The 22,526-nt window shown below is 44.2% G+C and overlaps 1 long non-coding RNA gene across 1 annotated transcript in view; it reads right to left on the bottom strand.

The window, feature by feature from the left end:
• Positions 1–1,250: 1,250 nt before the first annotated feature.
• The window catches only part of LOC146835346 (uncharacterized), a 260,394-nt gene continuing 239,118 nt past the window's right edge, over positions 1,251–22,526 (bottom strand). The window contains exon 3 of the long non-coding RNA XR_014960423.1: positions 1,251–5,854. This is a non-coding gene — a long non-coding RNA (uncharacterized LOC146835346). The remainder of the gene's footprint in view (positions 5,855–22,526) is intronic.

Here is a 22,526-nt window from a genome sequence, read left to right as displayed (position 1 = left end):
ATCCTGCAGCCCCGAACCCCGTCGAGAACTGGAGGTCGCGTTCGCATTTGAAATGCCGGGAGAAGCGTGTGTTCCCAGAATGCCTTGTGGTGCCGGTCTCTTAGAGGCTGCTGCAAGAAGGGCTGTTTGGGTGCCAAATGTGGCCCCCTGGTGTAGATGAAGCGCTGGTTTATTAGATACGACGGGGCAGATTTACAAGCCCCTTGCGACACTTTAGCGCCACCATTGCGTCACTTTTGTGACACAGCGGCAGCATAAACAATGCACCACGTTTCGACACATTTACAACGTGACACATCTAGGGAGATGCGTCACGTTGTAAAGCCCCGCGCCACATTATACCTGCATCAGGTATAATGTATGCAGGGTGGGCGTTTCGATGCAAGAAAGCCTCGTAAAAGTGACGCAGTGAAATCTGCAAGATTTCAATGCACCACTTCTAAGGCTCAACTGTGTCAAAACCTTACGCCTGCTTGAAGCAGGCGTAAGGAATGACGCGGCACAATAGGTATAGGCCTTCCTGAGCATTGCTGGAGTTGCATCGTGCTTGCGACACAACTCCAGGAATGCGTGACCTTTGCGCCAACAGATGCTTGATGCATCGGCCAATCCTTGCGCCACGATGCGCCGCATTGTAAATGTGGCGCATCCATTGAGGCGCAAGGTTTTTTTGCGTGACACAAGTAAACTGACGCATCTCTGCTATGATGCAGAGATGCGCCAGTTTCTTGTAAATCTGTCCCTTTATGAGTATAAATCAGCACCGGGACCACACTGCACAATAATAAGAAACTCTTGTGCACGCTCAAATGCCCAATGCAGCTTTTATACGAAAGAGCCCAGCTGTGTGTTTGTCAAAGAGATTGTGGGGCAGATTTACAGGCCCCATGCAACACTTTTGTGCCGCCGTTGCGTCACTTTTGTGGCTCAACGGCGCGTAAAAAATGTGCCCAATTTACAACATGATGCATCTAGGGAGATGCGTCACGTTGTAAAGCCCTGCATCTCATTATACCTGCGTCAGGTATAATTTATGCAAGGTGGGCGTTCCCACGCAAGAACGCCTTGTAAAAGGGACACAGTGAAATCTGCAAGATTTCACAATGTCACTTCTAGGACGCCACTGCGTCAAAACCTTAAGCCTGCTTGAAGCAGGCGTAATAGGCCTCAAAATTCATTGCTGGAGTTGTGTCGTGCTTGTGACACGACTCCAGCAATGCGTGACTTTTGCACCTACAGATGCGTCAGAATTTCTTTTTTTTTTTAGTTCAGAAGAAAAGTTTATGAAAGGTAAAGAGGTGGAAACATACAGTACATATTACTGATTAAAAGAAAAACAATACATTGTGTACAAATTCCAGCGGAGATATATGAGTAAGATAAACATTTAAAACACAGCAAAAGGATAATCAGGGAGAACACAATGCATATATAAATGAAACCTAGAAAAACAGCAATAGAAATCAAGGGGGTTTAAGTACTTCCTGCTGAGAAGGGGTTGGTAAGGAGTGTTTTAATGCACATTTATCAAAAAAGATTGTGACAGGCAACCATAACTGAATTCGCTTCATGGCCATTTGTAGAGGAAACAGGAGAAATGTATCCAATCTATGATTATGGCATACATCCTACCACCAAGCTTTGTAAGAAATCTTCGTGAAATCTTTCCAATTTCTCGTTATCTGCTGAAAAGCAACTGCTATTAGTAAATCAACAATTCTGATATTAATGTCGTAGTTATCCCAAATTGGGGAAAGGCTTCCCAAGAAAATGTCCTTTACAAAGAATGGGGCATTGGTACCAAAAATTAAATTAATTTGAGACCAAAGCTGTTTCCAAAACTTATTTACAAATGAACATGAAAAAAGCATATGAAACAAATCAGCATCAGGAGATGCGCAAGACCAACAAGTATCCTGTACATTGGAGAATCTTTTATTTAAGGCGTGAGGAGATAGTAAAAGCCTATTGTATGTATAAAACAAAGTTTGTGTTAAACAAGCTGTTCTGGAGGTTTTACGTATCTTAGTCCAAATTTTATTCCACGTTGACGGGGACCATACTACACTAAAATCTCTCTCCCAAGAGATTTCAGTCGTGGATTTTTGTCTAGGTGTACCCTTAGATTGAGAAGAGTATATAAAATAGAAGCTTTAGGTTTGGTTCATAAAAGAGTGGATAAGTCAGTAGGTACATCAGCGATATGAGAGATACTAGAATCACTGGTAAGCCTAGTGTATACGTCAAGTACCGTACGTCGAAGAATATGGTATTTAGAAATCAGGGCAGCGTGCAAGCTATAAGTCTGTCGAAGTAAAGGGAAGGAAATAAATTCATTGTTCAAAAATAGTTGATGGACCCAGATCAAACCATGTTGCCTCCAAGACTTCCAATAGAAGGGTTTATTGTTTATTAATAGAGTCGTATTGTGCCAAATGGTGGACGCCAAAAAGGACTCAAGACTAAGAGTATCAGGAGTTAAAGGGAGTAAAGGAGTGAGAAGTTTGGAAGTACATTTAAATAGAGGAGAAGATAGCGTTTGGGGTTTACGGGAAAAAGAGAGATATTTTTTAAACGAAAAGGGGGACAAAAACGAACTTTCAACTGATGCCCATAAGGGGCAATCATCTGTGGGGTCAAGCAGCCAATATGAGGCTTGCCGTGATAAAAAAGCCTTCTGATAAACAGGAAAGTTGAGAAAATTAACCCCTCCCTCATTTTTAGGGCGTAATAATTTAGAAAGAGACATACGTGCTTTTTTAGTGTTCCATAAGAAGGAAGATAATACTGAGTTAATCGATTTGAATAATTTGGGAGAGATGGGGACTGGAATGTTGGAAAAGGTATATAAAACCATAGGGGAGAGCATCATTTTTATAGTGTCTAAACGGCCCCACCAGGAAAGGTATAGGGGATGCCATTTAGTAGTAAGATCGGAAAGTTTTTTAATACAATTATTCAAACATAAAGTAACTGTGCCTTTAATCGTGCGCGTGAAACTCAATCCCAAGTATTTGATATGAGAAGATTTCCAAGTAAAGTTTGTTGGGGCAAAATCAACTTTAAAAGTAAATTTAGTCAGAGGTAAGATTTCACACTTATCGCTATTCAGTTTATACCCAGAAACCAGGGAAAAAGATTGAACTTCCTTGAGAAAGGCAGGAACTGATTCACTAGAGTTGGAGATAAAAAGCAAAATATCATCAGCGTAGGCTGCTAGTTTGACATTAGTGGTCGGGGTCTGAAAACCATGTATTTGTATGTTTTGACGAATCTTTGATAAGAAGGGTTCTAGGGCTAAATTAAAAAGAAAAGGAGAGAGGGGGCAGCCTTGACGCACACCCCTAGCAAGGTCAAAAAAGGGCGAGATGAGACCATTAGCACAAACCGCAGCGCGCAGACTAGAATACAAAAGTGAGATCAGGGCTATAAACTTAGGACCAAAGCAAAACCATCGGAGGGCATAAAATAAATATTGCCATTCAACTCTATCAAAAGCTTTCTCTGCGTCAAGCGCTATAGCAGCGAGAGAGTGTTGTAGATGCGGAGCTTTAGATAAAATATTAAAAAACAACCTCGTATTATCATTAATGACTCACCCTTTCACGAAGCCGGATTGCTCCCTGCCTAAAATATTTGGTAGAATAGGGTACAAGCATAAGGCCAGTGCCTTTGAAAAGATCTTATAATCTATATTGACCAATGAAATGGGTCTGTAATTCTTACAATGTTTCAGATCTTTGCCCTCTTTAGGAATAAGACATATATGAGCCTCTGAGAAAGAGCCTGTTGATTCCCCCAGAGAGTTAAAAGAATGAATCAGAAGGAGTAATTTAGGTAATAATAATTTAGAGAAGTGGAGGTAAAATTCGACAGTGAATCCGTCAGGCCCAGGTGCCTTATCTTTTTTTAAGTGTTGAAGTGCCTCTAAGAGTTCTTGTTGTGTTGTATCTACTTCTAAGGACGATATATCGGGAAAAGTTTGCTGAGTTTTCTGTATAGTTGAAAAGAATTGTGAAAGCATATGACTTGTGGGATTCGTTTCGGGAGCATATAATGATTTGTAAAAAAGTGCGAATTCATTCAAAATTTCCGTGTCATTAAATTTTAAGATAGAATTCCCATCAAAAATAGAATCGATATATAATTTATTGTGTTTGGTTTTCAAATAATTAGCCAAAATTTTACGTGCCTTATTTTTCCCACCATAATATTTTGCGCTGGAATTCAGGAGGTAAAATGAGGCACTGTCAGTAGATTCTTTATTAAATTGCAGTTTCGCTTTTATAAGGGCATCAAGAGCATCTTTTGAATTGGATGTGTAAAAAGAATGCTCCAGTCTCTTAATATCTTGAAGCAGGGCACTCGAGCGTTTGCGAGTAATGTTACACTTCTTGGCCACAAAGCTGATAATAAAATCTCTCGCTGAGGCCTTAAAGGCGTCCCAAATAGTTGAAAAAGGGAAGGAGGTAGAATCGTTTAAGGAAAAATAGTCATCAAAGACTATGGAGAATGAGGAAGAGAATGCAGGATCCAAAAGAAGGGAGTTGTTGAATCTCCATCTTCTGGGCGTATTAACTTTTGGTAAAATATCCAAATCGATTGAGATGGGGGCATGATCAGATAACAATAAAGGTCCTATTTCAGCATGCAAAAGTGCTTGTGAAATGTTGTGGGAAACAAAAAAATAATCAATACGTGTTTAAGAATGATGCACAGGGGAATAAAAAGTATACTCTCTGGTGGTGGGGTTACACAACCTCCAGGCGTCCAAAAGTTTGTGCTGAGTAATAGCATGAATGAAGGACTTATGTGGTTTGTTAGGAATGAATGGAACTTTGGAATGTCAACATAGGGATCAAACATCTGATTGCAGTCCCCTGCTAGAATACAATTATCTTCCATGAAGAGGGCCATCTGCTGGGCAATGGAGGACCAAAAGGAGGAATCACCACCAGTAGGACCATATACATTGAAAAAGGAGACTGGAACATCCTTCAGCAGCAATTTAACATGGAGCCAACGGCCCTCTGTATCAGATTCCTTTGATATAAATTTACAATCAAGTGACTTATGACAGAGCATCATAACCCCATTGCGTTTGCCATCACTGTTAGAATAAAATATTTCCCCCACCCAACCTCGTTTTAGTTTTGATGACTCATTCTCCGTTAGGTGAGTCTCCTGTAAGAATACAATATCAGCATTCATCTTTTGCTAAGTGGGTCATAACTCTCTGACGCTTGATGGGGGAATTCAGCCCTCTAATATTCCATTATACTAATCTCATCGGCATAAAAGTTCAAGAGTAAAATAAAACAAGGAGAAGGAACAACAGCAAATCGATTCAGTGAAATAATCCGAGAGGAAATACAATACAATCTGAAAAATGGTTGCCAGGGTCCAAGTGTAAGAGAGAAGACAAAGAGAAAGTAGAGAAGGAAGATAAACAAATCTATAAGAAAAAGTCAAGAAGCAGGAGGAAATATATCCGGAGCTTTGATTCAAAGGAAAAGGATAAGAAAATAAATAGAGGATGAGAAGAATAAATAACAATAAGAGCTGAGAAATAATCACCTCAAGAGAAAGATCAGATGGATCAGAAAAAAGAACAGGACAGGACATGCAAAAAGAAAAAAACAACCAAAAGGGAAATAGAGAGAATAAATAAAAGAGAAATAAACAAAGAGAATAAGAAAACAAAAAGGATGGGGGTACAGGAGGGAAACATACCTACATAAGGAGAAACCAGGCAAAGACAGGGAAGGGGGTGGAACCACATGGAATGGACGACGCATCCAGGGATCAGCAAAGCGGAGGACCGGGAAGACATCATAAAGCAAAGGTAGGGAATCTGTGATGACAAAACAGAATCAGAGTTAGAATATTCCGTACGAAGGAACATTAACAGGAAAATTGAGGAACATTAACAGACAAAGTCTCAAAAAGAAAAACACAACAAAAACATCTTCAAGTATGCTATTAACAGGAAAGAAAAAAAACAACATGCAAACTGCCAAACATCAAAAAAGAGAAAACGAGAATTCGGTCAGCATGTCAATGAAAAAAACATATTAAACATTCAAAGAGAAGATGCAGGACCAGAAGAATCCATGACATTCGGTTTGCACGAATTGATAAAACTTTGTAAACGCACAGGATCTTCATATTTGGTGGTTTTGTTATTATATGTGACTTTAAAGAGGCATGGATGAAAAAGTCTATATCTGGCTCCTATTGAGAGCAAGTCAGCTCGCATATTCAAAAAAGCTTTGCGTCTGTTGGCGGTAGCTTTAGCATAGTCTTGCGCAAAATACAGGGATGAGCCAGACCATGTGACTTTAGGAGATGCTCTGACTGCTGAGAGAACCTTTAACAGATCCGTATACTCAAGAAAGTATAAGATGACTCCTCTAGGTCTTGGCGGGGACATAGAGTGTGCTGGAAGACGACCTAGCCGATGTGCTCGCTGAATGTTAAGGATCGTCCCCTCTGGCATATGGAGCAACTTAGGGAGGAATGACTTGAAAAATGCAAGAGAGTCTGTCCCTTCAAGACCTTCTCCCAGGCCATAAATGCGTAGGTTGTTGCGTCTACCGTGATTTTCAAAGTCTTCAACTTGTTTTTGAAGCGTAGAAACTTGAGAGTGTAGATGAGAGACAGCAACACAGGTTTCTTTAAAGGAGGATACATTGTGTTCAACTGACGAGACTCTAGCTTCCAATTGAGACCAATTATAGTTTAGTATTAGTTTCTTCCATGAATGGCCGAAGAGCTCTAATTTCTTCCAATAGTAACTCCATTGACGCTGGTGAAGCCGATTTAGGCGGCGATGGAGGATCCTTTTTTAAGCGCTTGGTGTTGGATTTCCCTGAAGCTGCAGACAAGGGCTCCATTGTTGTATCGTGACTGCGAGGAGAAGAGGCCAGAGACTCTTCTAATTGAGAGAATTCAGAAAAAATCTTTGAGTTTTTTTATAAAATTGTGTTTGAATTTGGAGAGAGAGGGTTGAAGTGCCCTCGTTCTACCCATAAAACACAGTTATCATGCTCTGCGCCAATGTTAGTATACAAGGGATCATACACAGCAAACAATGCGTGGAGCGTAAAATAGTAACTTCTAGAAAAACATAGGAGACTCTTCTAGTCAAGACAGTCAATTGCAGCCAGTCATCATGCCATCAGCAAAGAACTGGTATGCCAGAGTTAAAAGTACACATCCAAAAACGAACGAGAGCTCCAAGTGGATGTGCTACTGCTTCTACCACCAATGTTGGAAGGAAAAAACAATATATGAGGCAGTACACCGAAAGAAAAAAAAATGATCGCGTTGAGCTTGTCAAGGACAATCTCCCTTGACAAATAAGCTAATAGAGGAGAAGAGCAGTGGCATTAAGATAAAAAATCACTGCAGTCTGAGGACATGCTGAGAGGAAAATGAGTGGCAGCCATAATTATTACAGCATACACTTAGGTGAAGATACTAAAACAATATCCAAAATGGTAGAAAACAGCAGTAAAATGCCACAGTGCCCCCTCAAAAAACTGCCAATCCACGTTTTTGGAGTAATGACAGTGGATGTATAAGCATTGGTGAGCAAAAAAAGAAACTACATCATTATTGTGAGGAGATGCGCTCGCGCACGTATAAATTCGAAATGGTGGCTGCGCTGAGAGGAAAGCTGCTGAAGAAATCACTTCGGTAAGAAAGGCAATTAAAGTCCGCATTTGAAGTCAGCGGGGGTCCCAAAGCATGCACCAGGTCTTCATAGGTCCGTGCGCGTCTCCGTCCGAGCAGCAGCAGGTCTTGAAACGCCGAGTCTTCCCGGCGGACCGCGGAGCTTCACCTGGGTGCCGCCATTCACTCGGGCGCCAAGTCACACCCCCCTGCGTCAGAATTTCTGACGCATCGGTCAATCCTTGCGCCATGGTGCGCCATATTGTAAATACGGCGCATCCATGGTGGCGCAAGGGTTTCTCAGGGTGGCGCAGGGAAAGTGACGCATCTCTACAGATGCGTCACTTTCTTGTAAATCTGCCCCTGTGGTTCCGGAACTTAGCAGCCAGAGCATTTGTAACCCTCTGTGGTGCCTCGGATCAACTTACTTTCTTAGGGAGGTGGCTTATCTGTGCGGGGGAAGCGGCTGCCTGTAGTGTGTGCCTACACAGATGGTGAGACCTCTATTGAATGTGACTTCACTCCTCGGGGATGGAGACCTCTGCAGTTGGTGACTCCACTGCACGGAGGGAATCGTCAGAGAGCACTGCACAGAGAGGAAGCTCTTGGGCTGCTATGTGCGACACAAGCAATGAGAAGTTAACTTGTGTCTGCAGTGACTTGCCAGCAGAAGAGGGTAGCCCCGTACAATGTGACCCCCATTTCACTCTTCCCCTCAGTCCCCTCCTCTCCTCCCTTCCCCTTGCTTTCTCTCCTTTTCTTCCGCTGCTCTTTATATTTATTTTCCTCTCTACTCTCTCCACTCTCTGTCAACCCTCTTTATGTATTCTTCCTGTCCCGAACTACTTCGAGTATTTCTTGTAATGTTGTTTGGAATTTCCCATCCTTCTTCTTTAAGACCTCATTCCCCCTTCAGTGGACTACCTGCTTAGGGCACAGCACCTGGCCTTTCTTTCCTGGTTGGCCTTCCTTGCAGGTGGCTGTTTCCTTTTATGCCAGGGTCAGCTTTGTTCCTCCAAAACGGGCTTGTGTGCATGCAGTTCAGAATTTTATTCATTCATATATGTTCTTTTAAAGGGCATTAACCTGAAACAACAAATGCTGTGTATAACTGGATTTCAAAACTTCGATGTTGTGGTTTTAATTGGAATTGTCGTTGTGCTTGTGTTCTTTTGCTTCTTCCTTGACCCACACCCTGCGGCAATCTAGGCAAGCACCAGACACCCCCCTTCTCTCTTCTCTCTCCTTCTCTTCATCTCCTCCATTTCCTCTACTTTGTTTTTGTCTGAGCCCTCACCTCTTTCTCACTTATGTTTCTTTTACTTCTTTTTCTTTGTTTTCTCGCCATTTCTTCCCTTCCTTCCTTTTACTTCATTTCTGTCTCCTCTTTTTCCTTTTTCTCTCCATGTACAACGTCTCTCCATTCTCACTCTCTCTCTTCACTGCTTCCTGACCGCCTCTGCCCCAAACTCCTTTTTCCCCCCAAAAAGAAGTTGACTTACTGTTGACTGAATTATTGAGCCCAAGGCGGGGCGCGAGGGAGGCGGGGCTTAAATTGCTGAGGACCTCCGCTTCACAGAAGGGTCACTGTCTTGGTTCAGCCTTAAGTGTGACCGTACTTCTCCACTGGGGCCACTTGCATTGTTTAAAAAAAAATAAAAAAAGAATGCAGTTTTTGTAGGCCAGAGAGCCCACTAGATCCCATGTCTCGTGGCCCTTAAGGTTCACGAAGGCAGACTGACGCCTGCAGTTGTGGGGTTGCCTGTCAGGGTGTCTCCATGGGAAGGAGGCATACAGCTGTCTCTTGGCCTGAGGTATATGAATGGAGTAGCTGCTTCAGAGGATTATTCCCTCCGGTTTAATTTTCTGAAATGGGATGAGTCTGTAAGTCTTTCAACAAACCTGTGTGAATTAGAATTATTTTGTAGGGTTTTCTGGCAGGATGGCCTGCTGGGAGCTGACGGAGCTTATTTTGGCAGTTCTGTCTTCTACTGGAATGAATCTTGTGTTCTTCCAAAGTCGTTGATTCTCAGAGTCTCATCATTGCAGTGTTTTTGCAACTCTTTTGCCTCTTCTGTTTTTAGGTCGAGCAAGCATGATGTACTCAGGTATGGACTTGAAGCTCCGCCCATATTTCACATTGGCTTGTGTCATTGCCTTTGTAAACTCTGGCTCTTCTTGTTCAATAGGCTTAGTAGTCCTGCCTTAGTACCAATGTGTCTCATCTTGTAACCTCCCATAAGGACAGGCCCTCTTCCATGTGTTGTTACTCAGGAGGCTTTAATTACAGCCTCCTAGCACTAGTGGCCAACACTCACACTTTCAAAGCACATATAGGCACTTCACACAGATGAAAATAATTCTGCAGTGCGAGAGGTGATGATTTTGGGATCCTCCCTAACCTAGGGAGAGAACCAAGCAGATGCCTTGAAAACAAAAAGCACATCTTTTTGAACGATTCGGCGGTGGTCCCGTCCTCTGAGGACCACCCCAAGCACAGTTATTGGCAAAAATACAATCCCAACCAAAGGCCCTGCAAAGCATTGTGGGACAAGATTAGCAGTGGGCGGTAAATATTATAGTGTCCAATATCAAAATAATTCTACACAAAGCTGCAGTTCAACTAGTCGTTACTAGATGTCCCTCACGAGTCAAATGCAAAAGCATTGAAATTATTGTTACATCAAGCTGCAGTTCCACTCGTCGTTACTAGATGTCCCTCACGAGTCGACACGAGTCAAATGCGAAATTTTCATGAAAGGGTTTCATGCTTTTGCATTTGACTCGTGAGGGACATCTAGTAACGACTAGTGGAACTGCAGCTTGATGTAATAATAATTTCAATGCTTTTGCATTTGACTCGTGAGGGACATCTAGTAACCACTAGTTGAACTGCAGCTCTTTGTAGAATTATTTTTGAGATTGGACTCTATAATATTCACTGCCCACTACTTACCTTGTCCCATAATGCTTTGCAGGGCCTTTGGCTGGGATTGTATTTTTGCCCATAACTGTGCTTGGGGTGGTCCTAGGAGGAAGGGACCACCACGGAATCGTTCACAAGCATGATATGCTCTTTGTGTTCAAGGCTTCAGGTTGGTCCTCACCATAGGTTAGGGGGGACCCCAAAATCGTTACGTCTCTCATTGCCTAATGTTATCATGCTCAGTTCATTTTTTGTGAATTGGTTAAATGATTTCAAACATGTAATAATGTTGTAGCAAAGCATTTGAGGGTTATGATGTTATTATTGCTAGGCTTAATGCAAAAGTAGCACACAAGCTTAAACAAAGAAGCAAAGCAGTCATTCAAATGAAAGCAGTGTTTGGTGCACTTATACCCAAAAAGTCTACCACACCCCTTTTTTAGGGTGACCAGATTCTCAATTCTCAAAACAAAAAACGGTGACAGGTCATAGACATAGAAGTAGGACTGTTTGCAGTAACCATCGACATTAAAGTAGGACTATTTGACAGCTGTCATAGACATAGAAAAAGGACTACAATGACAGCGCCCTCCACAGACCGAGATGAAGCATTACAGACAACAAATCCGCGGTCTTCTATTGGCACCCCTCTCCTTTACACAGCAGCATTAGTATGTTTTATTACATTTACACTTTTAAGGACTATAGCATATATATGCCAAAAATCAATAAAACATTACAGGCTAGCAAACGCAAGATTTACTAGCTTTATCAATGCTCGTTTCTATAGCTGCGCGTCAGCACCACGTAAAGTACAACTCACTAATGTTGCTTAGTTGCTCATGACAGAAAAGCATGGGAGGTAAACTGCGGAATGCTAAACTGCCAAAGGGCAGCCATGGACCAATGTAAGAAAAACACTTCGCTCCAGGTATTCCTGCCTTAGGGTCTTAAGGGTTGCACAGGCTGGTCGACCACACAGTCCTCCCACATTTGCGTGGTCACTGCTGGAATGTCATGTTACCTTACTGGGGTATGTATAGTGCACTCTAGCCATTGGTATCATCTCACAGGGCAATAGTGTGAAGACCGGAGCAAAAAGCTTGAGCAGCGCTTCTCGCCTCTCCCACAGGCGTTAACCCTGCTCCTTTAAGTCCTTTCCCGCTAAACAGTTTTGCCGTGATCTAAAAGGTCAGTCAAAAGGTCAAGTCATAGCTTTGCTATGGAGAACACAGAGCATGCATCAATTGGTTAGGAATAAAACATGCAATGAGCAATGCATTAATCCTTGCACGGTATGCATAAGGGCTACTGAAAAGTTTGTATGGCTATGAATACAAGCTACAGGACGAAGAAATATTGTTTTATCCAAAGTAAAACTTTGGCTGGCAACGTAGGTGGCGCTGCGTGTAAAATGTCTCTCTTCAAAGGATTTCACTTCTTGCTACAGCGCTCACCTCAGTGACGACACATGCCGTAAACAGTGCAAAGAGAGCATGCGCGTGCATGCTCAACCGGAACAATGAAAAACAGGGACATTTCTGTGTTTTACCTGGACACTGTTTGAAAACAGGGACATTTGAGTCAATTGGAGAAATGTGTCGGGACACGGGGACACTTCTCCAAAAACGGGGACCGTCCTGGGAAAACGGGGACGTCTGGTCACCCTAGGGAAGTAGCGTCTACTAACCTCCAAGCGCGGCATGCGGTGCTTTGAAACAAAAAATATTTGCAATGCAATAGGTCTCGCATTTGTGAGAATTTCAGCTATTTTCCTTTACAATGCCAATAGCTCAAACTCTTGTAAATGCGAGACCTACTGCATTGCAAATGCTTGTTTTTGTTGCAGCCTTGTATATCTTGATTGAACTCGACCTCAGTCCTGCCAGGTACCACGGATCAGTGGTTAGACAAACACTTTTCAGTGCGGCTGTCCGCAGCCGAGGGCTATTCCGGTTCTTAAAGGACACTGAATCTGAGTGCGGCCCGGGCCTATAACGAGGAAGAGGGCCTTGAACAACTGGTGTAGCCCAAGCCAGAATGTATGTAAGGCTATTAGAACATCCACCCACTGAGGGTAGAATGTTCGAAGTTAAAAAGGAAGAAGCATGAAGACAAACATTGGAATGTTGAAGCCCCGGGCTTCTACCAGTCATTGTAAGCCCGGAGCTACTCCCTTGTCTTCAATGAAGCTCTCAACATTCCAATATTCTAAAATGCATTAGTCAGGCATTATAGCGTCCCCTGGGACAACACTGTGACGAGGCGCGCCGCTCATGAGGCAGCACCAATCAGTGCACTAAAATTGTCTTCCTGATATGAATGTGCCACTGCTCCGCTGCCTCTCAAATCTTTGCCCTATGTCAGAGCAGAAATAATCATTGACAGAGCTGAGCATTTACAATAATCGAAACATAGGCAGGACAGGGCTGTACAGATCAATTATCAGTTCGCTGCCCAGCCTGCCTCCGAGTCTTTTGTGGGCGTAGCAGCCAGCATGTGGGTGATCCCTTGGCTGGCGCCCTGCCTGAAATTTTCCTGAAAAGGCACCACCACGTTGGTGGCCAGCAGCGACACACACTTTACAGACTGGTCCCAGGTAGATACACTGGTGGGTGGCAGCCTTCTTTTTCCTTGCAGCACCCACCATCAGCAGAGAAGTGGTGCTTCTTGTACCGTCTGACCCCGTTACAGTGTTGTGAGGAGGGTTGTGGTGCAGGATGATTTTTTTCAGCCTGCTGAGCCAATGCCCTCCTAAGATCCCAGGCCAGCCTGGCCATATATTGCCAGAGATTATTGTCTAAAAGTAGGCTGCCCATATTTGGAGAAGCAAAAACTGTGACAGGCCAGATATGAAAGTAGGACTAAAGCCTTTAGTCTTACGACTATATCTGGCCCGTCCCGGCTTTGCGTGGCCTTGTAAATATGGGCCTATATCTATATTTATATGCAGAATCTCCTGCTAACACAGCCGTGCTGCAAGAATTACCCGCACTCCAGATAAGTCCAATTTTTCATCTATTGCTGACCTGTTTCAACCAAAACGGTCTTTCTCAAAGCATTATATATATATATATATATATATATATATATATATATATATATATATATATATATATATATATACATATATATTCACTGGAAAAAAACATAGGTTTCAGACATGTTATAGTTAGGAATTAGCATTTAAAAAACCTTAGAAATTCACTGAAAAAACCATAGGTTTCAGGGCTGTTATAGTTAGCTGGACATTAAACTCGTACAAAACCATTGAAATTCCTCAGTTATAGTTAATTGTACTCACTATAACTCGCGCGCCCGCAATCCACTGCTGATGATGTCACATATTACATAATTCATGACATGGTTAGTGACATCACTGATGACATCACTGATGACATCTCAAATGACATCACTGATGACATCATCCAGTGAATGTGGTTTGGTTCGTTAGTTAAATATGTATTATATATAAAGCAATCTGCATTGAAGAATGAGTGGATATATAAATATAAATATCTGGATGGATGAATGAATGAATAAGCTTTATTTCGATATATAAATATCATAAAAGCACATATGAATATAATAATGCAGGCGGTCATAAAATCAAAGATTTAGAGGTAAGAACATCGCCAAGGTTCCTAGGCAGATAAAATTTAAAAAACATATAAACATAATAAATAAGACAATTAGGTTAAAAACATATATCAGAGTAATTAAACTGCATTACATTTGGACTGCGAGACGTTTAGATCTTAGAATCCAGGCCCACCTTAAGAACTTGGAGAGTGCACAAACATACAGTGTTCCGGTATCTGATCTAAAGATACGCAAGGCTTGATTATAATCTCTGATCCCCATGTTTCTGCACAAAGGTTTAAGCCAAAATGACCTTGGGTGTTTATATTCCGGATAAGCAAATAAAATATGTGCTATTGATTCAGGCTTGGTCTCGCAGAAAGGACAGAAAGGCGGTGTTTGTAAAGGAGGTTTCCAGCGCGCGGTTAACTCGCGCACTGGAAGGGTACCAACCCTAAATTTAAAATAGAGTGCGCGATCAAAAGGTTTCTGGATAATATCAAGGTAAGGCTCATAGCGCACTTCTTTGAGCCTTAGAAATTCAATGGTGCATCTAGCACCATGGGAGCTTGAATTCCTCCTCGCGGTAACCCATCTCCAGTAGATTAGCTTCAATTCAGATTTAGGTGGAGAAGTTCTATTTACCCAGGCATCCTTTAGGCCAAGGTCAAACAGTAAGGACTTAACATCCCTTAGCCACTTGATCTTATGCCAACACGACATAGAGAGAATTTCGGACAAACCCTCAGCATACTTCACGAGCTCCGGGGTGCGCCAAAGCCGGGCCCAAAGAAGGAGGGGGCGAACTCTAGCCGTATCTTTCAGAGCCTGGCACCCTAAGTCCATCAGCAAGGGAGTAACAGGTGTACTCTGGGGGAGTGCCATCAGTTCCTTAAGGAAGGTCGACTCGGATTTGGCAAGCTGATCAATATTATTCATGCCCCATAATTCAGCTCCATAAAGTGCTGAACTTACACCTCTGGCTTTATATATCGTAAGGACAGGAGCTATTGGTCTAGAGGTGGAAGAACGATGCTCTCTAAGGAGGGCTCCAGTAATCCGCTTGTGATTTAGGAGCATCTTGTGTATGTGTGATGACCACTGCATTTTGTCCGAAATACGGATGCCCAAATAGTCGAATTCTTTTACCCTTTCCAAATTGGCTGAGTTTAGTATAGGGGGCCGACCTAACTTCTTTGGTGGGTTCAGAATTAGGTATTTAGTTTTAGAAGAATTTATTATAAGCCCTCTATTGGTACGAAAGGATTGGAAGCTGTTCAAGAGGGTTTGGAGACCCATTGGTGATTTAGATATTAGGAGAGTGTCATCAGCGAACAGGAGGGTTGGAATACGTTCGCCCGCCAGGGATGGTGCATCAGATGGAACTTGTGCCAAATGCTCCACTACACCATTCACGTAAAGTGAAAATAGAGTAGGTGCAAGAACACATCCCTGGCGGACACCCCTGTTCACTGGAATTCTCTCTGTTTTTTGGCCTTGGGAACCCCAGCGTACCTGTGCGAAGTTCCCCTCATGTAATTTGAACAGAAGGGCCAACAGATATGATGGAATCTTCATAGTGGCAAGGACATTCCAAAGGGTGGAACGAGGGACTAGGTCGAAGGCTGTTTTAAGTTCTATAAAGGCAAGGTAAAGACTACCTTTCCCAAGAAAAACAACCTTCCAATAAACAAGGAGCAGCCTGAAAACTTGCTCTATAGTACCAGTCCCAGTTCTGAAACCCGCCTGGTAATCCGAGAGGATGTTATTGTCACTTATCCAAGATAACATCCTCTCCAGGATCACCTTTCCTATAACCTTCTGAGTTGAAGCTATCAGGCTAATAGGGCGGTAGTTAGCCGGGTCATCCCTGCCTCCCTTCTTAAAAATCGGAACTACCTCGGCCCCCTTCCAGGAGTCCGGGACCGATGCTCCATTCATGATGGCATTAATTAAAGTAGAAAGAAGCTTCGCCCATCTTACTGGGTCAAGTCTAAGTATATCCACGGGAATACCATCAGGGCCTGCTGCCTTCTGGGGGACAATAGATATAATAGCATTAATCACTTCCTCGTCACTGAAGAGATTGGTGAATGCTAAGTCCTTAATGGGGGGAGCCTCCAAACAGGGAGGCACACCCTCACTCTCAGGGCAAAATGAATAGAGCTTGGAGAAATGGTCAAACCAAGCCGCACAGGGGATGTTGCAAGTGATAAGATCTTGATCAGGTCTATTCTTTGTCCTAATAGTGCTCCAGAAGAGGCCAGAATCCCGCTTAAGGGAAGCTTCCTTTAGTGTTTGCCAATATGAGTCTTCCCAAGCCTTTTTAGCACCAGCCACACAAATCCTATACTCTCTCCTAGCCAACTGGATCTCAGGAATAACTCTACTTTTAAGGGCTACAATTAAGGCCGATTTCTTCAACCTGCAATCTTGTGTGTACCAGCCTCCTACTGGGTTCTGCTTTCCCCCCCCTACTAGTTGTCTACCTTTGCCTTTTACTAAAAATAAGGACCCCAAATCTTTAATGAGGCCTTGGAAAAGCGTAGAAACCTTAGCATGGTAGGTCTCATGGGAATATAGGGAGGCTAACTCTTCTTGTGCACCACACAGGATGGATCCAATCGACTGGACTTTCATCTCATCGAGCATCTCTTTGCGCCATTTAAGGCGTCTCTCACAATTGGATGGGCATACCTCGAGGGTAGTCATAAGTGGACCGACTGGTAAGATCATGGGGCCAATGTCTTTCTCCCAAAGAGGATGTAAGCTTAGGGATAGCTGATAGTGGTCGCTATCAGCAGACGAGATTACTTCCATGTCTAGGACAAATGGCCAAAGTTTAAGATCAAGGAGGATATAGTCTATCCTTGAAGTGTGGCCTGTCCTATTGTAAGTGTGGGCACCTTGTTGGTCCGACTGAGTTCTACCATTAGCCGCCCTTAGACCAAACTCCAATGTCAAAGAGTTCATAAAGATGACTGACTTTGACCATCTCGTGATGGGAGGCAAAGATAATAAGGGAATACCTCTTTTAGCATCATCCTCCAGAAGCTCTGGGGAATCTAGCACAGAAAGAGGCTCAAAGGAGCAATTAAAATCTCCTGCAATCAGAACATGAGAGGTCTGGGAACACTTGCGCAATTCCTGTTCAAGGGACATGAGGGTGGATGACAAAGCTCCCCCACTTAAGCCTCTAGCATAAACATTAATTAAAGTAAGAGACTTTTTGCCCTGTACTCCCTTGATAGTGATCCTTAATAGATCAGGGGAAATATGGTGGGCCTGCTTGACAGTACATCCCAGGGAGATACTAACCCAGATGAGGAGACCGCCAGAGGGGCGGCCTCTCCCAGACGGGGATAAAATGGCCGGTTCAAAAAAGGTAGTGTAACCCACCATATGGTGGGGCACTATACTCCATGTCTCCTGAAATATACAAATACAATAGGGCTCAATTGAAGAATTCCAAGCTGGGAGATCTAGTTTGCTCGAAAGACCAGCAACATTCCAGCTTAGGATCTTCAAAGGAAGAGCAGTTATAGAGGGATCACAGGAGGGTGAAGAAGTAATATGGTTAGGGGCACCCTGTTGGCAGGTGGATAACGGGGCCAGTGGGAGGACAACGCTGAACTGGGGATGTAGTCCGGACTGTGACCTCTGATTAGGGACACAAGATAAAGAAGGGTTGGAAGGGAAATCCGCAGACATTGCAGGGGAGGTCATCACTACGTTATTAATAGCCTCCTCTAAGGGAATACAGAGATCAGCCATAGGCAGGGTTCCATGTCAGTATGAATTGTACTGGAAATGTGGTTCTCTATGTCTATTAAGAGAAGGAATGGCAAGGTCAGTAACTCTGGTCAGCTGATCCCCATCATAGCATCCATCATACACTGTATGAGAAAGAAACCGTGAGTACTGGGAATAAGAAAAATCTGAATAAAATTGGCTTAGATCATAGCAGCCTATGCCATTCTGAGCAGGGCCAGCATGATGATTACAAATGAAGCTTGGGACCCTTGGGTCTCTAAAATTAACAAGGATGCAATCCCCAGAATTTTTTTTACATCTATTACCCACCCAAGAGACTCTTCTAACGTGGAGAACATGACCATCCAAATGCCTCGGGAGCGGCCTATTATTATTCAGCCAATATGTTGTTTTATTTTTCAATTCGGAGAAGGATTCACGTTTACCATCTTTAAGATGGGGAACTCCCACTAAGACAGCCACGTAAGGCAAACACTCAGGTGGTAGATTAATGTGTGGCAAGACTTGCTGAGTGTTGGCAGAATTGACATTCGTGTGGGCAAGAGCAGGGCTCACATCAGGAGGTAGTGGGCTCCAACTCATGAGACGATGCTCCTGCACTCGCACAACGTGGTGCCGGGCCATAAACTAAAGTTTCTTTATTCTTTGGTTTGCTATTCCGAGAAAGGGAGGATGGTACTGATTTACGAGGCGCAGTGGGTGGTACATTCTTGGGCCTAGTGCTTGGGATGATATTAGAATTTGACAAGATAGACGGGGAAGTAAGCTCACTTGACGGCATCAGAGTAGGATGAGCAATGACAGAGTTGTCATGGCCAATCTTCACATGCAACTTCATCAAAGATTTGAGGGAGAAGAAATTATCTAGGGAGGTCTGTTCAAACCTCTCAAGCCTCTCAGACAGAATCCTCACCCTTTCGGTCAGAGGGAGCATAAGGGATTTAAAAAGAAGTTCTATTTGATCAATTATAGGAGATTGAGACTCGTGGCCATGAGCACCTAAATTGGAAGATAGATGTTCTGCAGATGGAAGATCAAGGGCTGAATTAGTAGAAAACCCAGGCGATAGGTGATTACTCTGGAGGCAAGGAGAGGAAGGAACTGTGCGTCCAGAGTTAGTAATATTGTTGTTACATGGCTTAGATTGTTGCTTCTTAGAAACATTTTGGGGGTCCCCCTTGTGGCCACTACCTACTCTTTTCCTTATGCTGGGAATAACTTTTGGTCTTACAATAATGGGGGCCTCAGAAGGAGAGGCAAGAGCGTGAGCTGTTGCTGAAATAGCTGTCGACTCAGGGGGAGCTGGGTGAGCTACCTGCGTGGGAGAGCAAGGGGAATCTAAGTGAAAAGGGGGGCCGTTACTGGCAGAACTGCTGGTAATTACGTCTCCGCTAGGCTCCACAGGCTGCGTAAGACCTGGACTAGACACAATGATCTGTGCAGGTCCTGGCACAGGGGAGACTGCTAGGGCAATATTACCCAGTGACAACCTCTTAGTATACAGCGTATCAAGTGATAAGCGCCGTTCCGTAATGGCAATTTCTTTTTCCAGCACAGAGCAGGCACGTATAATGAAATGGTCTAAAGTGCCGCTAACAGTGCGATCACCAGTCCCACCTCCCTTTCCCGAACGTGTGGACATAGCCATAAATGCAAAAGAAGCGTCCAGGATTACACACAAAACACAAGTGTCTAATGAAGTGCTCTGTGCCGGGAGTTTTTACCAGAGTCAGCGTGGTCAATCGTAGAAACCAGAAGGGGAGGCCCAACCGTGCATGCACTGAGTATGATAGCACACACCAGTATACAAAAGTCTCAAACAGTACCAACAGTCAAGCGTTACCTTGAGCAGCAAAACGCAGATGTAAGGGGGATAGGCCCAGCCCGGCCACTTCCGGCCCCGGACGGCCACAGACGGTCCCGCCCTTGTCCCGGGCTTCTCCCGGCGCCAACCCGCGCGCGGACCCGCGATGCGGTGGCTCTGGTGATCTTTAAGCGCCTCCAGGCGCGGATGGAGGTCGGGCGGCTTCCGGGTCTGCCGCAGGGGCTGGTGGGAGTTGTAGGCAACGAGCCCTCAGCAGCGACGAACACGGAGCACCCTGGCAGTACCTCGCCGCACACCAGCAAGAAACACCTCCTCTCTCCGATGGCGTGGCGCAGGTAATTCAGGTAGGAAATTGACTCGCCCGCTCTGACAGCGACTCTGGTGATCTTTAAGCGCCTCCAGGCGCGGATGGAGGTCGGGCGGCTTCCGGGTCTGCCGCAGGGGCTGGTGGGAGTTGTAGGCAACGAGCCCTCAGCAGCGACGAACATGGAGCACCCTGGCAGGACCTCGCCGCACACCAGCAAGAAACACCTCCTCTCTCCGATGGCGTGGCGCAGGTAATTCAGGTAGGAAATTGACTCGCCCGCTCTGACAGCGACTCTGGTGATCTTTAAGCGCCTCCAGGCGCGGATGGAGGTCGGGCGGCTTGCGGGTCTGCCGCAGGGGCTGGTGGAAGTTGTAGGCAACGAGCCCTCAGCAGCGACGAACACGGAGCACCCTGGCAGGACCTCGCCGCACACCAGCAAGAAACACCTCCTCTCTCCGATGGAGGATTTAGTAGCAGTGTGATGGACTGTTTACTTGACTAATTTATAGTGTCTCACTAAATATATTGCAAAGTTACTAAACTGTGTGAATATCTGTATCACTCTGTCAGTTGTTTTATACTGATTTTCGACAGTTGTTTAACTGTTTATTTTTACATATTTTATTTTTTAAATTACATTATATTTTTAATCTAAATGGAAATAAAAATGTTTTCTAAAATATTGAAACTGAAATATTCAGTTTTTTTTGTTGAATGTATAAGTGCAGAACTATAAGTGTGTTGTTTAGTTAGGATACTGCATGCATAGTGGATAGGGGTTTGAGGCAGTCCATGTGCTAATGCCTGGCTTGCTGCACTTGGATACTGACTGAATGATTAGAGTACTGCAAGGAGAGTGCCTGGGTGAATTTATAAGTGTTAGAATTACCTTTCAGGATCAGTACTGGGCTCAAAGATGGAGCACTGAGGTCTCCATGTTCACTGGAGTACAATTAAGCAGGAACAGGGGTGGGAGCACACCGCTTCACCTCCCAGAAAGGTTCGCCCCTGGCTTTGTGGTAAATGTAGTTTCAGTTACTTGCTTGCTTCAAGAGTATTCGAGTGTTTCGCCACAGTTGGCGCAGATAGTGCTGATCTCTAGACACGTGTTTCTGATTCTTTAACCATCATCAGTAGAGATTACAGTCTTTGAAATGTGGGGTTTGTTGAGTAGGCTGCCAACATCCTTCTCAGGTCAGGTACCTCTCACAGGCATGCGAGTGCTTCATCCACGAGCTCGTCAGCTCAATGACTCACGGGAGTACTATTAAGCAGGAACAGGGGTGGGAGCACACCGCTTCACCTCCCAGCAAGGTTCGCCCCGGGCATTGTGGTAAATGCAGTTTCAGTTACTTGCTTGCTTCAAGAGTGTTCGAGTGTTTCGCCACAGTTGGCGCAGATAGTGCTGATCTCTAGACACATGTTTCTGGTTCTTTAACCGTCATCAGTTGAGATTACAGTCTTTGAAATTTAAGGTTTGCTGAGTAGGCTGCCAACATCTTTCTCAGGTCAGGTACCTCTCACAGGCATGCGGGTACTTCATCCACGAGCTCGTCAGTTCAATGACTCACGCGAGTACTATTAAACAGGAACAGGGGTGGGAGCACACCGCTTCACCTACCTGCTAGGTTCGCCCCTGGCATTGTGGTAAATGCAGTTTCAGTTACTTGCTTGCTTCAAGAGTGTTCGAGTGTTTCGCCACAGTTGGCGCAGATAGTGCTGATCTCTAGACACATGTTTGTGGTTCTTTAACCGTCATCAGTAGAGATTATAGTCTTTGAAAGTTGGGGTTTGCTGAGTAGGCTGCCAACATCTTTCTCAGGTCAGGTACCACTCATAGGCATGTGGGTGCTTCATCCACGAGCTCGTCAGCTCAATGACTCACGGGAGATTTATCAACAGGAACAGGGGTGGGAGCACACGGCTTCACCTCCCAGCCAGGTTCGCCCCTGACATTGTGGTAAATGCAGTTTCAGTTACTTGCTTGTTTCAAGAATGTTCGAGTGTTTCGCCACAGTTGGCGCAGATAGTGCTGATCTCTAGACATGTCTTTCTGGTTCTTTAACCGTCATCAGTAGAGATTACAGTCTTTCAAATTTGGGGTTTGCTGAGTAGGCTGCGAACATCTTTCTCAGGTCAGGTACCTCTCACAGGCATGCGGGTGCTTCATCCATGAGCTCGTCAGCTCAATGACTCACAGGAGTACTATTAAACAGGAGTGGGAGCACACCACTTCATCTCCCAGCAAATTTCGCCCCTGGCATTGTGGTAAATGCAGTTTTGGATACTTGCTTGCTTCAAGAGTGTTTGAGTGTTTCGCCACAGTTGGCGCAGATAGTGCTGATCTCTAGACACATGTTACTGGTTCTTTAACCGTCATCAGTAGAGATTACAGTCTTTCAAATTTGGGGTTTGCTGAGTAGGCTGCCAACATC

This window comes from Triturus cristatus, chromosome 4_2 (assembly GCF_964204655.1).
Source record: "Triturus cristatus chromosome 4_2, aTriCri1.1, whole genome shotgun sequence".
NCBI classification, from domain to species: Eukaryota; Metazoa; Chordata; class Amphibia; order Caudata; family Salamandridae; genus Triturus; species Triturus cristatus.
Note: the sequence above shows the minus strand (reverse complement) of the source record. Positions and strands in the feature narration are given on the sequence as shown.